The 12,704-nt window shown below is 42.0% G+C and overlaps 1 pseudogene; it reads right to left on the bottom strand.

Annotated features, from left to right (window-relative positions):
• Positions 1-303: 303 nt before the first annotated feature.
• The window catches only part of LOC129682875 (uncharacterized), a 15,321-nt pseudogene continuing 2,920 nt past the window's right edge, over positions 304-12,704 (bottom strand).

Below are 12,704 nucleotides of genomic sequence, written 5' to 3'. Positions count from 1 at the left end.
AACTAACCATGGCTCAGGTGGGCCTGTGGAGAAAGAAGCACCAACCAAGGATCATGCATGGACTGGACCTAGGCCACCTACACAGATGTAGCTGATGGACAACTCTGTCCTCATATGGGTTCCCTAATAAGGGGAATGAGGGCTGAATCCCACATGGACTCTGATTTGCCTGCATCATTCCCCCAAATCTTAGGATTAAGGGTGTGCACTACTACACCTCTTCCTTGCGCTAAAGGCCTAGACTGGACAAAGGGTGAGAGGACTTTTGTGGAGTCTAGATATAACTCCAGAAATACCAGTCCATCATGTATCATGCTCCTCAACAATTTGTTTTCAGAGCTCCTCAGAAGATGGATCTGAATCTTGAGCATCCTCTGGGTCTTATGCACCAGCTGCCATGACAACTGAGGCTTCATCTACTCCTGTTGGGTCAGTCTGGGCTTCAACTGCTGCTGATTGACTAGGGTTGGCAGCTGTGACAGGGGCCTGGCCACCAAGCAGGTCTTCTTGGTGACCACACCTAGCATCATCCCAGGCCTGATCACCATGCAGAAAAGCTTCCTGGCTGGAGTTGATTTTGGGAATGGAGGCCACACAAATGTGCCTGGACATGTGGACTCTCCATTGGTAGAGGCAACAACAGACAATGGACCAGGAGATCGGGTTGACTCATCACCAGGTTTAGCGCTTCCATTTATCTCTGGCTGTCCTTCTGGAACATCATAGCAATTTTTTTGTTTGTACTTAGCCCAGTGGGTCTTGAACCAGATCTAGAAAGACAAAGGAGGCATCAGAGGAATATGTATTTGCTCCTGAATGAGTCACAAGGTGAAGTTTCTGCATGGCAGGAGTTGGTCTAGCAGTAGTCCATCATTCAGAAACACAGAGGGCAGAGGCTCTAAATCCCTAAATGAGGTATGAAGGTAAGATACATATGACCTGACACCAAGGGACTATGGACGTTTTGTGTTAGAAAGTCTGGGATTTTACTCTGAGCCTAGAGGTCTAGGTCTCTGAGACTCTTTTGGGAGACACAGTGCCCCCCCCCCAGGTTGTTGGTACCCAGGGTGAAGCATGTCCAGTCTCAGATACACATATGCCCACCGCCCACAACTGCCCAAGCATTGAAAAATCACAGAGTGGGGATTCTGATAAAGGTGCAGGGGCCTGGTGAGGGAATGGCTATTGTGGCATTGTTAGAGAGGGACAAGAGAGAGGCAGACCTGGATCTTGTGCTCTGTCACTCCAGTCATTTCTGCCAGAAGCATGTGTTGCTCCAGGCTTGGGTACATGCACTCATCAAAATGTTCTTGCAGCTTTTGTTCCTTGGTGTACACAGTGCGTTGCTTCCGCTGCATCCTTGGAGCCACAGGACAAACTTATTGTTCACCATCTTTATCTGACTGCACCATAGATCCTGGGGAACTCTGGAAGCAGAACTCACTGGAGAACATAAAGCTATCTGATAACTTGGGTGCCCCGAGTGGGTTCTCAGCATTGGGGAACCTGGGCACACTAAGGAACCTGGATGCACTCAGAGACTTGGTTTCATTAATGGTCCTAGGGACTCTTGGGGACATAAGCACCTTCCAGGGACTGGGTGCCATTGCAGACTTGATTACATTGACATTTCTGGGGGACTTAGATTTTGAGACCTTTGGGAACTTAGTTTGCTTGTAGGGACTGGATGCCTTTGGACATTTGACTGCATTGGAATTTTTGGTGATCCTAGGGGACTCTGAGACATTTGGAGACATAAGTTTCTTGCAGGATCTTGAGGCATTTGGAAACTTGTTTCCATGGGTGCATATGAAGACAGTTAGAAATTTTTATGCAAGCAGGAATCTTGTGGCATACATGGGCTTAAGTTTCCTTGATTGGCTAGATATTTGCTGAGATTCCTATGCACTGTAGACATGGAAGCATACTGGGATCTGGTCCTAATGGAGTACATTCCTGTCCTGGAGAACCTAAAAAGAGGAAACACATCAGAGAAGCTCCACCGACCCCACATCTCTCCATCATGTCTGCCCAGCATTGCTCCAGACTTCATATGCAGCAGGGGTTACTCAGGGGCTTCATTCTTTCTCACTACCTGCCTCTTTGTCTCCTATGCCTGTAAGTATTCTCAACATTGCAGCAAACATGCAAACAGGGAGGCTCCAATGGGAAGGACTCCTCCAATGTTCAAAAGTTCCAGGTCCTTTTTTCTTCCCCTGGTGCCCTCTGTCACCATCCAAGGACTGAAGGGCCTTAGAACAGGCAAGATCCAACTGCCCCCATCCCACCCCCATCTTCTACAAAAAAGCATGCATGGCATGCATGGGTCGTCCATCTAACCCAGATCCCCACTGGTATTGAAGCTCTACTCCAAGGACCTGGCCTTACCTGAATCTTTTTCCAACACCCTCTCTACAGCTACACCTTTCAGCCCTTCATATCTAGAAGACCACTGAAGATTAAAATCAACTGGAAGTGTGGCAGTGGTGGTGCTTGCCTTTAATCCCAGCACTTGGGAGGCAGAGACAGAGGCAAATCTCTTTGAATTTGAGGCCAGCCTGGCCTATAAAGTGAGTCCTGGATAGCCAGGGCTACACAGAGAAACCCTGTCTTGAAAAACAAACAAACAAACAAACAAACAAACAAACAAACAAGAAAACAAACCACAAAATCCAAAATCAAAAGTATATTTAACAAAATAGGACCTGGTGGAGAATTTGTCTCCATGTCTGATTTTGTATATAAATTTAGTCTTTAGCATCCAGGACCCACATGTGGAGGCTGAAAACTAGGCTTCCATTTCCACTATGTCAACTATGGAAATAAAATTCAGGCTTGGTGACAAGGTCTTTGGCTGTGCCTTTCCCAAGTTTATGATTTCTTGACTCTAAGGGTCATGTCTCTAGCTAGAGTAGAGACTGACACTTGCTTCTGTAGCTCAGGCTGATCTGAAACTCCCTGCATGACTGAGGATGGCTGAATATCTTGTTCCACTGGCCAAAAAATACTGAGATTAGAGGCCCAGACTATTTTAGTGTGTCTTTACCATGCTCTTTAGCTGATACTGAGTATCTCATGGAGACATTGTGCCATAAATGGATATCTATTCTGCTTCCTTTTGGAAATTTTGTGTCTTAGGGGCATATTTTATCTTCCTCTGAGAGATCCAAGATTTAAAATTCAAATCTTGGGGCCATACAACTAGGGTCCTGGATAAAAGTTTAGACAAAGAACCAGGCTAATTGAGACATGTTCGGCCTACTGCAGGGAGTAATCATGCTTGCCACATTTCTTCCTGAACTTAAGAGATACGGTTTCCTGGCAACCCACTCTGTTGTAATTGAAAATTAATATTTACTAATGATTATCTTTTAGTAATGCTGTTGTTAGTCCTAAACAGCTGTATACAGAAATCACCACACAGAGACTGGGTTTTTAGTTAACCTAGAACACAGTGCTGGGCAATAGTTACTTCCTCCTAAACCTCCAAGCCCTCATAGTTTCCTAACACTTAGATTTCCCACATTATACTTGCTTTTTGTGAAATCTTAGGTCTGGTTCATGTTCCACGTCCTCCAAGATCTCTCCTCTGGCTCTGTTCTTCTAGCTCTCCTCTCGCCCCTTCTTCTCCCACTCATTTCCTGCCCTCTAGCTCCTCCCCTCTTTCCTGTCCTCTGGCTCCTCCCAGCTCAACATTGTGTCTAGTTGCTTTATTTTGGCCTGTTTACACAAAAGTTAAGAACAGGATGCTTAGAATGAGTATCACAATGCAATATCCAGATTGAAACCGGGGGAGGGGGAGAAATCAGCATTTGAATGAACAAGGGTAAGGTGTACACATTTTAAAAGAACATTATACCAACACCACCCAGATGGCCCCAGATGACCACAGTGAGTGCTAACTGTTCTTTTTCCCTAGCAACAGCTAATCAGCACATTCCAGGCATTACTCATGATCAGATACCCTCCAGATGACTGGGCCAGGACTGTTTTTGGTCTTGGTACCTAAAGTAGACACCCTACCCAATCATGTAATGCCAAGGCTTGGAGCCCTCCTCTTGAGGTTCTGCCCTTTAAAAACTCTGTTCCCCTAGAACCCGGGGCTGCACTCCTCCTGCTTCAACAGGGAGCTTGCAACCTGGGCTCAAGCTTGTACCAAATAAGCCCTCACGTGTTTTGCAATGGATTCAATTCCTGGCGGTCTTTTGAGGTCTCACCATCTAGGCACAACATTTTTGGAGGTCCCACTGAGATTTCCCAGGCCCCTAGGACCTCAATCCAGAGGGTCTAGTACTGGCCGATGAGTGTTCTTTGTTTCAGTGTTCTGCCTGGTAGTGTGTGCACTCAGTGTGGCAAAGAGTGACTAAAGGGTAAATGTGCCTATGGGGGATAGTCACAGCCACTGAAGTCAAGGATACATTCCTAGCTTCTCTGGTCTGTTTTTGGTGGACACTCAGGTAGAGCCCCACTGTCAGGAGGTGGTTCAGATAGAACCCACCTTCTGCTCTGGGCTTCTGTGGCAGGGAAACCAGAGCAGAAATCTGAAGGTCTGTGAGTCTGAGCTTAGATTGCAGAACAGCTGCACTGTCACTTAGTTTGTGCTTGTCTTTCTATCTTGTTCCTTATGTTTATGAAAAACCTTTTTGGGGTGGATGTTGTACCTGCCCCAGAGAGGGACTGTGTTTCTGTTCTGGAGGAATTTTTGATAGAGGAAACAAGTCTTCGTCAGCTCCTCACCTCTCCATGCCATTTTCCCCTTCCCCACCATGAACGGAGGCCAAGCACTTAGTTTCATTTTTATTTTCAGTAGCAGAGTGGCTACTTTGTTCGTGTTTATCTTTCTGTTTTATTCCTTGTGTTTGTGGTCTTGTTTGTATTGGACTGTGATGGACGCTATGGGACAGACTTCCTCTAACCCCTTCCTGCTCCTCCTGACCCTTCCACCCACATGTCATTCTCCCTCCCTGCATCCCGCTGCAGCAGGATCTTCAGAGCGGCTGGATCAGTGGGCGCTCCAGCAGTGGGTTCTCCAGCAGTGGTCAGGATGCGAGGGTGGGGCAGGGGATGAAATTGTCAGGACTGCTCCCTGCCAGCTAGCAGCCGCTGTTGAGCACACTTTCATTGTGAGCAGGGTGGGCTATGTGAGCCTGCCTAGGCTGGTGGGTGCATTTCTACCTGGAGGGCAGAGGTATGGAGCTCTAGCTGTATAGATGGGCTCCACGTGTGCAAGCCTGCCTTCTGGGAGGGGAAATGGTAATGGTAATACCATGGTGGTATCCACTACTCTTCCAGGTTCAGCATGAGAGGACAGAGGTGAGGAGACACACCAGGGGATGGCTGCATCTTGTGGCACCCTGGGAAACACTGCCAGCAAGTCCCAAACTCTCTCGTAGATTTAACAGATAACAAAGTGCTTGAAATTTCGGCTGGATGTAGTAAGAAAAGTTTTGTCTGTCTGTTTAAATGTATGTATGGCCATTACATGTTTCTGATTGATCTTGTATGGCTAATAAATTCTGTATGTCTTCGTTATGGTTTAACAGTTATTGGATATGTTTAAAGGTTAAATTTGAACTCTTGTTTAGAACATATATATGTGTGTGTGTGTGCATATATGTTTGTAAGATCTCTAGAAGCACAGATGTTTTAAAATAACGACCATGTGGCTTGCCATGCCATGTGATGTAACTTCATCATCTTTAAATTGCCATGTGGTGTGGGTCAGGGCAAAGAAAGAAAAAAAAATTACAGAACCTCTTAGGCGTAATTCTATTAATCATCCTATTTCCTTTTAGACTAAGAAGACAAGTCTCATTTCAAATTGATATTGATTTTAGAGATTGGATTGTTTGTACTGGTAAAATTTGGTTTTGACTTTTAAAATTATGATTATGCTTTGTGACTTCACTCCTAAAAAGGGTATTTTATTTTATTATTGCAATAACAGATTTCTTCTAAAAATGTATTTAAGGCTATGAGACATTTTAAAGTCTATCAGATATTTTATAATAATGTCTTTATGGATTTTATATATAAACATCTATATAAAATTTAGGGTTGTGCTTTTGTGGCATACTGTATGCGTGATTCAGCCCTAGTTTCTGAAGGTCTATTCAAATTAACAGGCTGACTTGAAGTGTGTGCCTGGCTGCCAGTTCCTGAATGAACAGATTAATGCTGTTTCTTACTGGCCAATAGGTTTGGTATGGCCAGAATATTTAAAGTACAGTTTAAAATTGTTCTATACTGTTCTGTTGTGCAGTTGGTTCTAAAACTTATTTGATTACAATATTAGAACTTGGTTATGGGAAACTGCAAATGAACCACAGTGCTATACCGTAGGAGGCAGCAACACCTAATGGGTATGTTTTAAATTGCTGGCTATAGCCTGTAAGAGCACGTGGCTAGCTACCATGTTGGTTCAGGGATAAAGAGGGTGGAACCATGGTTTTACCACCATCTTTGTTGAGGGATGCCAACTGTGATCAGTTCCCTGTTTAGTGCTAAGTGCAATTTCTGTCCTTTAAGCTTTATGCTGTTCAGCCTTAATGCAATGTGGCAGGATCAGCAAGATCTGCTGGCCCCTCTGTGAACTGCCTCTGGTTGAAAGTTTTGCCTTGATTTTAGTTCAGAAAGATATTTAAAGTTATGCTAATGACTGCAGTTGGTTACAAGATTGAGCTTTACCTACACTGTTGTTTTCAAAGGTTAAGCCTAGGACGGGTAACTATAAAGTTTGCCTATGTAGATCTACTTAAAATAGATATAGTCCTAAAACGCTTATCTAAGGAATATTCCAGAATTAGAGATTATGGTGTTACATTTTACAGGATGTAATTTAGGGTAGATAACTAAATGTAGACAAAGAGTAACTCATATGCTTGTCCTCAAACTTGTCAGAGATTGTGGAATATGGCATTTTAACATATGTAAGCTTATTATGACAGAGTGTCCCCAAATCCTGGCAGTAGCTCCCCAAGATCTCCAAGAAGATTTAGGCACAATGACAGAGGACTTCGACTCTGGATTGTGGTTTGCTAACCACTGGGTAAGACTGCCCCAACTGGCCCACTACTAGGGCCAAGCCTAAACTGTGGGCAAAGTCATTGGTTCACGTTGCTGAAGATGAGGTGAGGTCAATCTCTCATGTTCTTTTTTTTTCCACAGAAACAATTTCTCATCTTTTGTTCCTGATGGCTGGACTGCCTCTGCTCGTGATGCCATAAGACCACAGGAGCCAGGGACAACTGCCTAGGTGGTGGACTGACTAGTCATCTCTGTCATTTTGATTGGTACATAGATTGGTACATTTATTTAGATTATAATTTATCCTTCTCAGGTCTCTGATCATATTGACTGATAAGCTAAGCTAGTGGTAGCTTTGCAGCTAAAGAGCAGACAATTAGATTCACTGTTAGTTCATGAGGCAATTCATTAGCTAGTTAGAACTGCTAAGTACTAGATCTTTTATTTAGAAAGGCAAAGGGGTTGCTTGCTCACAGGCTTCATGTTAATTGTCTGTCTCTTGCACTAAATAACTGGATAAAAAGATGTTAAGTTTGTGTAAGTTCTGAGGATATGAAAATTTCAGTTAAAATTGAGCATCTAAGAAAATGTTTCAAAGTTGGTAAATGCAAGAAAGATTGGAGGGTCTAAGTAGGTGTTTTAAGATATATGAATGTAAGTTGTAATGTAAGATGTAAGAAATTAAATTAAGGAATATTGAAAATGGTAGATATTTCAGATTTTTTCCCCCAAGTTATTGTCATGCTTATGTTGTTATAAGTTTTCAGAAGTTCAGAGTTATGACGTTGATCAATAGTTTCTGATAAGCTGATGGAGCACTGACTGCTTATTATCTAGTGACAAGCTTGAGATTTTAATTTCGCTTTGGTTGTCTTCTGGAGATAGACTTAAAGGTGCTTCTCATCATACTAAAAACATCTGTCTAATGTGTATATCTGACCCAAAAGCCATAGCTTTTTCTAGGCCTTAATGCCATGAGTCTACTTCTGCTGTCTTGTAGACACCTGTTAACTGCTTTTTCTAAAGTATGGATCTTAATATAATGGTAATATTAATATATTTCCTTTTGTAAACTAAAAATTCATATGAATTTCAGGAAACCAAAAAATGAGAAGACCTGGATCTGCCATAGCTCAAATGGACTCCAGATGAGTTTTTCTCTTGGTCTTGGGATTCCTCACTTTCCCCATTTACTAGACAAAATTTAACTTCTGTCTCTAGTCTGTATTTGTCTCAGCAGATTTTCACCTGGCTAACAGAATCTATTTGGGGATCAGCTGTAGATTGCAAGCTGAAATCTGGACTTGCTGGAAGCTGACATGATTGCTCCCAGACTCTTCAGGTAGATCAGCTAACCAGATGCTTTAGAGTACTGCCCCATTGCCTAGCCTCTGGCTGGCATTTCAGCCTTCCTAGCCCCTGATGCCAACGGTCCTATTGTCAAACTTAAGCAGTTTCAGAAGAAGAGACCTTTGCCCATTATCCCACCTAACAGGCTGAAATGATATATCAAATGCGGCTCCCTGGCACAAGGTTAAATGGGATCCTATAGTGTCAATTGACACATTGAAAATAGACCCTTAGATCTATTTCTTCTGGTTATTGTAGCTCTTGGACACATCTTGAGGATTTGAGGTAGTATCCTCTTTTGGGATCTTTTGGGGTCTTGCCATCTAGGCACAACACCTTTCTCTCTCTCTCTCTCTCTCTCTCTCTCTCTCTCTCTCTCTGTTTTTTTTTGAGATAACCTCCAGGAGCTGGGATTACCAGCATGTCCTACCACACAGTAGACTTGGTGCTGAGGATGACACCACTGTGCCTACTCAACTCCACCCTAACAGTTTTTTTTTTATTGCTGCTTAGGCACACTGACTGGAATTTGTGAAGAGCATGCTGATAATCCTCTTTTTTTGCTGTGATTATAGAGATGTGCACCAGAACTAGATTTCTGTTTCTTTAATGACTTATTTTTATTTTTTGTCATTGTGTCTTATTGAAACTACAAAACTAAAACCTGTATGGCCTGTAGTACTGCCAACTAGATGTTTGACATGATGTCCCATTTGGAGGCATTTATGCTTAATTGCCACATCTTTGTAACATTGCAGAAATTTGCCTATTTACTGCCTCTATATACTAGGTTAGTATAGCCAGTGTGTGTTTCCTCAGAGGAGGAGAAGGGAGGATCAGGTGAAGGCCAGCCTTGACTACACAGCTCCAATGGACACATGTGCTATAGGAAAACCTGCCTTGAATAGAAAAACAAACAAACAAAAAACAAAACCATGAAACAACAAAAAGCAAAACAACTCCATAAGTCTCTAGGTTTTTAATGAGAAAAATAGTCATAGACTGTTGGTATAATGTGGAATGTATACAATTTATCTTTGTTCATTCAAATGCTGATTTCTTTACCTCACTCTCTGGTTTAAATCTGGACATTGCATTGTGATGCTTAGAATAAGCATTACCTGTCTCAAGTTTGTGTAAGCATGCTACCATTTGTTCTCTGTATTGTCAATAAAACAACCAGCCCCAATGCTGACAATGGAGAGAATAGGGTGGAACATCCTGGTCTGGAGGAGAGGAGAAGGAAGCAAGTGGGAGGACTGGGAGAGCAGAGATCATCAGAAGAGGTCTTGGAACCATGAGGCAAGATGAACCGGACCTAAGATATGACTGAAAGCAAGTATAATGGGTAAAATCTGAATGAGAGGAAGCTATGTGGGCTTGGAGGTTTAGGATGGAGTAACTATTGCCCAGCATTGTGCCCTAGGTTAGTTAAATAAATCCTAGTCTCTGTGTGGTGATTTGGGTATACTGCTGGTTTAGGAATAATCGCTGTTTAACTAAAAGATAAATCAATAATAAATATTAATAGTAACCCACAACAAATGGCACCCAACCAATCTAAGTAGCCACACCCTTTAAATCATACTCTATCATAATTTGGTGTGGGGGGGGGATAAGCTCCAGTGATACAACCCAAACTTAAAACCTAAAAACTCCCAGGCCAATTACTATCTCTATAAGAGAGCCTCTTAAACTGGCCCAGGAGCAAAAGACAGCCTACTGTGGGCAGACCAGACAGAAAGGAATCAGATTTAATGAAATTTACTGCCACTACCATCTACTGCCAGGGGATACACAAGCTTTGCTCCTTGTTGCTGCCAGCTGGCTCAGCTTTTACAGAACAACAAGGGCCATGGCTACGGAGACTTTGCAAGGTGGAGAGATGATACTGGGAGGCAAACAGACCTCTAGGGAGAGCTCAGCCTGAAACTGTATCTAAAATAAAAACACCTTGGCAGAGGGTGTTTGGATCACTTTTGGCTTTGTTTTGGTTGTCATAGTCCTGGATCTGGTTGCAATGCATCTAGTTGTGATGGCTCTTCTCCATGCCTTCTCCAAGAAAGTTCAAAGAGAAAGTGGGGAAAAGCCAAGTTTCAGACTACAGAAAGGGCACTCTTCCTGATAAAAACTAGATTGATAGCAGCTGGAATTCAAATCTCTCTGGCTGCAAAATGCTCACCAGCTCTTTCTGGGAAGGGTCCACCAACACTTTAGCAACAACTAAGTTCCAAAAAATAATGAACTGGGCTTTGCTTTTTACAGCCTAAATTGGCACAACTAGCCCAAAGCTTAACATTTTCTTGTTTCGTTGTTTGATTTTTGTTTAAAGGCTTTGAGTTACAATGATATGGATTTGAGATAAAATATTTGAACAAGACAGTGAGGACACATGCCTTCAATCACAGCACAAAGGAGACAGAGACAGGCAGATATCTGAGTTCCTGATCAACCTAATTTACATAGTAAAGTCAGGGCAGGAACTCCTGCTGTTTAACTGCTTGCAGAGACAGTCTAAGATTCCAAATGACAAACTTTTCCTTAAGGTTTCTATATACGTTATTTTTTCTTAATAATGGATGTTATGTCCTTACTGATCTAGAGTTTGGATTCACTTCAGTTTTAGGATTATGTAAAGAGAGATGACATCACACTGCTCTAAAAAGGCCAGCCAATCTCCCCAGAGAGTGGGGCTTCCACAGGAGAACTGGTGCCGGAGTACATTTTGGCTTAAGAGATATGTCCTGATAGTCAATGTAAGGATTCAAAATTATGCTGGGAGACAAACATGCAAAGTGCATGCCTCCCATGTAAAAATAAATAAATAAAAAACCTTTTAAATGCTGGCTGAATTAAGGTGTTACACTGCTCTGGCAGTTGGCTTATCCTTTTGAACATGAGACATTTTCATGGGGGGGCAAATGTTGATCAGGTCTGATGCAAAAAGACACAGGGGGCTTACAGATGGCAAACTACACGCCAACCTACTTAAGTCCTAAAAACTCAAAAATTACAATTCATATGTTTAAAAGGTGGAACTGTCGATCCCATATCAAAAAGGGGGCAAACCAAAGACAGCCAAAACAAATGTAAAAACCCAGGTACAAGATGCCTAGGATATAATTAAATGCTAAAAGTAAAAGGGAGTTTACATATAAAGTTTGACTATAAAGGCATAACTATCCATTCCATATATAAAAAGGAATAAAACAAAAATAGCTACAACACATGTTAAAAACGCAGGCCTAGACCTCTAAACAGGTAGAGGTCTGCTTAAACTCTAAGTTAAAAAGCAGTGTATATAAAGTTTACTTAAAACATACCTTTTCTATTGCTCAAAGCAACCAGCTTGTCTCTCTAATGGGAGGCCTTCTCTTGGGAGACAGGTAACAGCTTGGCCTAAAACAACAGGTACCCAAGAACCCAGGAATATTTAGGTTCATACAACCTTGTTTTTATTTCAACATGATAATGATTGTATGTTCAATAATAATGGAAACTTATATTGCTGATCCCACTACATGGGAATAACCCTGAAAATGACAGACATGAATGTCTATGCATAGCCAAGAATTCTTTTTGGTTATAGAATCCCCGTGACATGTACATGTCATCTTTTCATATGTCATGATTAAAGATTTACAGATGTCTTTCTTCGGCTCAGACAAAGAGCAGAGAGCCATCCTTAGTTGATCTGTGTATCCAGTACATTTCATACACTTACAATTTTAGAACTGTATACTGCTTGTGAGAAATTATGTATTTTCAGAGCAAAAGAACCAGACATCAGTGATGCTGGCTCAAACCTGACAGGATTCATCCTTTCAGCTTGCTGAGATGCTGACACATCTGTTCCAGCATCCTGCATGTTCCAGCCTCAACTGAGTCAGTTGCTGCTCCTCATTAAAGTCTGCTCCCAAGAGAGCTTTGAAAAAAGCTCTCAATTGGTCCAGCATTTCAGACTGCTCCAAACAGGATTTTTATTGAGCCAGGAATTTCTCAACATTTAGAGACTGGACCACAAATGTTATTGCTGCCTTGTTTAACCATTTTTCCCAATTTTCTTTGGGTCAAATAGGATTGCTTCACCCCAAAAATCAGCTAGAGAAAATTCATGAGATCAATACCCCATTTCCTTAAGGTGTTTGGATAGGTTCTTGGTTGTTTTCTCGGGCTATGAATGTTTATTGTCATTGGGTGATGGTTATCAGTTATTAATAGTCTTCTCCAGAGAGAAAACAAGGTTAAACTCAGGAATTTTTTCTTTTCTTTTTGCTTTTCTCTTTCTTTCTTTCTTTCTTTCTTTCTTTCTTTCTTTCTTTCTTTCT

The sequence above is a fragment of the Psammomys obesus genome, unplaced genomic scaffold, assembly GCF_907164565.1.
Source record: "Psammomys obesus unplaced genomic scaffold, mPsaObe1.curated_primary_1811, whole genome shotgun sequence".
In the NCBI taxonomy this organism is placed as follows: Eukaryota; Metazoa; Chordata; class Mammalia; order Rodentia; family Muridae; genus Psammomys; species Psammomys obesus.
This window is presented reverse-complemented; position numbering and strand designations above follow the sequence as displayed.